Raw genomic sequence first — 5,482 nt, 5'->3', positions numbered from 1 at the left:
CAACTATCTCTGTGTCTAGAGCCTCTGAGAACAGGTGGCTGTGCACCAGAGCTTTGAGGAGACAGTGACAGATCACGAACAAAGCTATTTTTGTCTTTATTTGTTTCGTTGGATAAAACAATTTCAATGTCGGAATGTTAGAGAGACATGTGGCTTCTAGAAAATGGGTTCAAAACTTACATCGCTGAATGTAGGGCTAAGGGATTGGTCATATTCTGTGAAAATGTTCATTTCTCCCATAGGAATACATAGACACTGGACCTCCCGCTAGACTCCTAAATGGGCGTGACAGCTTCGAACCCCACGTCACAACGTGCCAGAATTTACCCTCTTATGAATCGTCTCGCTTTATCAACCGTCTCTGGTTACAGTTAAAGGGGAACTTCGCAACTATTTCAACGTAATAAACCCGTTTAGAAATCATTTGGATGGTTAAATGACCTGTTCCGGTGAAAATGGTGACTTTTCCCGCTGCCCCTAGCGTCCCCAGGCGGAAAACCAACCTTGCAACATTGAGACTACCGTCCTGGAAAGAGAAGTGAGAAACAAGAAACTTGTTTTAAATCGTGTTTCTTACCTTGTAACATCCACATTGTCTACCGAACTTATGCTAACCATTTTGCTAGCTTGTAAACAAATCCATGTGCTTTATCATTACCTTTTTCCACAGTTTGAAATAGCATAATGCACAATTTCTACAGCAGAGGGGGAAATCCTGCCAAGTTTCCCTTTAACTTTAGGCTACAGTTTGAACAGTTGAACTGTTACAGTTACAGTTTAAACAGATACAGTCAATGGTGTTGAAGTGGTAAGTAGTCTAGCTAAGCAATAAAAAGAGAACTATGTTAGAACTATGGATTTGATGTTGGCAGCGAATTCAGAGCATTACGTTAACGTTAGCCTACATGGTGTCAGTATAACGTAGCCTAGGCTACTCAAATATTACAAATATTTGGCAAAGTCTCCTGGTTCAATTGTTTCCAGTTTCATAAACGAGGGTGTTAGATTTGCAGTGACTACAAAATCCAACCTAATAACATTAGGCCTACCAAGGCATTGCGTTGGATGTCTACTTGTTCTCTTCACGTATCTGGCTGCTAATCCGTGTAATGAAAAGGGATAGGCTACGCGTTCAAAATGAGGCTTAAAGTTGTTTTATATAGGATCGCTATGACCGTGATGTAGAGGGGAAAAAAGTATAATAGTCTCTCTCGTGCTCATAACTTAGGTTATTATCAGGTTACTTGCTCATGATTTGCAGATAGCAACTTACAAATGAGGTAGCCTATTGCTTGCCATAATGGTCATAAAAAATATATTACTAGTAAAATATTCAAATATTTAGGGTTAACCTTACTCAGCACTGAAACCTGTCAAACTTCTTTCAAAGTCCTTCATCACATTAATTAAGATTAAAATAATTTAATTTCTGAGCACCACAAAGTCAGACCTCAGCAACTTTTTTAATGTAAGATTGTTCTTAGGTCACATATCAATCAAATCATAACAACTGCAATGATACTGTTTTTAAAATCATGTGTAGTAGGCCTAAGTGTAAATGTGTGTGTCTAAACATGCTTTAATGAGCTGAATTTGAGCTTACAGTTCTTTCACCAACCTATCCCTTATCAGAAAGTCCTATTGGATTTTTTTTTTCCATTACAATCCTATTGGATAGTGGAAATCCTAAAGGACTTATTGTCATACCAACAGGGATCTGTCGTGGAAAATTAACCACTTTCTCGAACCTCCAATCTCAATAAGCACTCTGATGTCAAAGGACCCGAAGGAGAACACCAAGACGAGAGATGCAGAAGACTGTTGATTCTTTATTTGCCGTCTTGCAGTGAAGATACAATTCTAACAGCGTCAGGACTGGACTGTCAGGCAAGAGAGCGATGGGTAACAGCTGCTTCCCCGATGAGATCTGATCTGAATGTGCCTGCGCTCTACCTTTTATGCTTCTAAGGGCCTGGGAGATGTCTCTTTCTCCTAAGAACCCAGGCCCCTTTTTAGCCAATCAGAACGTTTCTCGAACTTTGGATATTGGTGGAAACTCCTCCTCATTTAGACATTAAAAATATGTATTGGCCAGGTTCTATGTGTAATTACTAGTTGCTAGGTAGGGCCTGTATTCATTTTGGCTCTGTGAAGCACTGTCACCTAATTATACTTCCTCTTTTTACCTGCCTTGACATTTCAATCTTATGACTTCCAGACAGTCCAGTCTTATGACTTAGTCTCATAATTTTTCAGCAAATGTTGCAAACAGTATTACATCAATTTTCTGGTAAATCAAATCAGCATACACAGACATATATATGATCAAATAAAATCACCACACATTGCACAGACAGCATTACATCAATTTTCTGGTGAATCAATCAGCATACACACACATGTATATGATCAAATAAAATCACCACACATTGCACAAACAGTATTACATCAATTTTCTGGTAAATCAATCAGTATACACACACATGTATTTATGATCAAATAAAATCAGCAGAATGCACTTAGCCAGGTTATATTGTGTAATTACTTGTTGCTAGGTAGGGCCTGTATTCGTTTTGGATCTGTGTGTCACTTTCACCTAATTCTACTTCCTCTTTTTACCTGCCTTGACATTTCAATCTTATGACTTAGTTTCATGATTTCCAGACAGTCCTGCCTTTTCAAACTTGAGATATTGGTGGAAACTCCTCCTCATTTAGACATTAAAAATATGTATTGGCCAGGTTCTATGTGTAATTACTAGTTGCTAGGTAGGGCCTGTATTCATTTTGGCTCTGTGAAGCACTGTCACCTAATTTTACTTCCTTTTTTTACCTGCCTTGACATTTCAATCTTACAACTTCCAGACAGTCCAGTCTTATGACTTAGTCTCATAATTTTTCAGCAAATGTTGCATGACATTGTACAAACAGTAATAAATCAATTTTCTGGTAAATCAAATCAGCATACACACACATGTATATGATCAAATAAAATCACCACACATTGCACAGAGAGTATTACATCAATTTTCTGGTAAATCAAATCAGCATACACACACATGTATATGATCAAATAAAATCACCACAATTCCAATAGAGTGTGTATTGTAATTGTTAAAGTCCCATAGGATTCTAAAGGACTGGAGGGTGGTTCTATGGGATTTGGACTTTCCATTTTCCTCATGACTTTCCAATAGGATTTTTTTGGAGAGGCTCAGTGGGTTAGCTATCCTGTCCATTGAAAATACGAGAGCCAGAGCATTAAATATTGGGAACATCGTTGACGATTTTGCACAACGAAAGGCTCGTAAGATGGCCTTCTTCTTAATGGCCTAATTCACGCATATTGGGGATTGTATGCATATGAATGATTTTATTTGGTTTCTGCACGGTTAAATAAGTTAGGCTACATTAAGTTTTGCTTTTGCACAGTGTGAGTTTATAAGCAAGCAATCTACACTTGCAGTTTCAGCAGAGGGTTGAACTTAAGAGGCGCATTGAGTGTTCCCATAATTCCATGCGAGTTTATGTTAATGCAGTAATATTAGATTACCCTGGCCTGCAGGCTGTCAATACAATTATTTTGAATGTTTTCACATGTAATGGATCCTATGTAGTCGTGTGTTTATTATTTGAAATTGTAATCTGTAACTACTAAACTACTTCGGTGCCTCAGGCCCTTTGCGTAAACAATTGAAGTCACCCTTAAGGTGTATTGCATGTATCAGAGCTAATTCATCCTGGGCCAAAGTATGTAGGTATAGGGCCCTCATAGCGTTCTCGCACCTGGGCCCACCATTGGTTTGTAGCGCCACTGACTGGGGACATCAGATGGTGGTGGGAAAACATTTAACCATGTCGAAACCAAATCTAGAGCTATGGAGTATCATTAAGGGGGAAACTGTTTTGACACCAAGGACATGCTCAACATGGTTCTGAACAGCTTCTTCTCCACAACTGATGATTTGCTCATGTGTTCTTACCTGAGCTGGAACATTGTCATAGACGCGTGTGAATCCAGCATACATTTTGCCACTGCATCACATGTACAGGCAATAGGTAAAACCCTTGAAATTTGTCCCAAACCAGTGTGTGGATGCTTCCAGGTTATACCATTTGTATTTGTTGTTTTTATGTCCTGCACAAATTGGTGGAGAAATGTCGACATATTTGGCTTCCCTCGCCCAAACCAAACACCAGCAAGCAGTACATTTTTATACCGGACTTTAGCAGGCAGTTCATTAATCACACAACGAATCGGCCATAGGGAGTTAAATGAAGAATTAAGCGCTAGCCTGAACTCAGAGCGCTCATCTGCGCGAGGAACACCCACGGAATGTCTGGCTCTGCAGACAGCGTTCGAAGTAGGTCAGTGTTCGATGTAGGTCAGCAGCTGCCTACGTCAAAAACAGTCCGTTAAGTCGTCGACGTCAAGTAGAGGCTACGTCGTCGGAGAAGACAAGAGGACCAAATGACAGTAAGTAACTGTACAATCACTTTTTTTAAGCCCCAGCTGTCTGCCTTGTAACAGTTCAGTTTACAAAGTAGCCCAAAAACTATGTTTAGGATAGACCAGATCAGAGATATGACGTTGTATCTGGGATAAACGATGTTGGTTAAAGGTTTAGCTAAAAGCTAGCCCTACTGGTTTTACAAAATCCCGGTTACGGCAGTGACTGTTATGTTAAAAGTATTTACCCAAGTTAAATGTCGGGCACTTTCTCGCTTCCATTCATAACCGTAGCACTGCAGCTTCGTTAGTAATGTTAACGCATAGTGTTAACGTTAGTTAGCCCAATGTTATTGTCACACGATGTAGCCTAGTAAGTTAGAATGTATCATATCGTAGCCTAGTCCAAACAGTCTTGGTTCACATTTTGTCCCATCTTTTCCCAGAACATGATGTTTATGTTGATTGAATGGGTTGAAGATCCCCCAACCTGGGATGTATTGCCTGTAAAGAAGGTCATTTACGGCGAAATCGAGGTTGGTATGTGATGTGGAGTATTTGGAGGAGTCAAGTCCAGCCAGAATTATAGAGTTAGGTTGGTATTTAAGTCTATACACAGTATCCTACGAATCAATATAGAAAATACTAAAGTTTTATGTTTTGTTCACAGATGCCACTTTTAATGAACAATGTCGGGCTAGGAAACCTCTAGGAACTGTAATGAGTTTGTTTGTTGTTGGTGTTGTTTTTGGTGTTGTCTTTATCAGAGAGCAGAAACACCTTGCTAAAAGCACTGGGAAAACTGGAGAGAGACCGGGCAGGAGGCCCTACAACAGCACCCAGGCCAAGCGGCCAGGGTCAGAGGGAGAAGCGCCCCCCTGCACCATACTCACCTGGTGGCATCACCAGTGACAAGGATGAGGTGAGTATACGTGAAATTCAACAGTATGGAAACAGATGCTGCTGAAGGAGTGATATGGGCATATTGATGGAAGGTGTTACTGATTCCATGCCAGGGTAGGCTTATAAAAGG

General features: G+C 40.0%; 1 long non-coding RNA gene across 1 annotated transcript; it reads left to right on the top strand.

Annotated features, from left to right (window-relative positions):
* The first annotated feature begins 4,402 nt into the window (after positions 1-4,402).
* On the top strand, positions 4,403-5,277 carry LOC121684500. Its single transcript, XR_006023148.1, has 3 exons — positions 4,403-4,476; positions 4,896-4,985; positions 5,217-5,277. It is a non-coding gene; the product is annotated as an uncharacterized LOC121684500 (long non-coding RNA).
* Positions 5,278-5,482: the final 205 nt, after the last annotated feature.

Source organism: Alosa sapidissima, chromosome 15 (genome assembly GCF_018492685.1).
Source record: "Alosa sapidissima isolate fAloSap1 chromosome 15, fAloSap1.pri, whole genome shotgun sequence".
NCBI classification, from domain to species: Eukaryota; Metazoa; Chordata; class Actinopteri; order Clupeiformes; family Clupeidae; genus Alosa; species Alosa sapidissima.
Note: the sequence above shows the minus strand (reverse complement) of the source record. Positions and strands in the feature narration are given on the sequence as shown.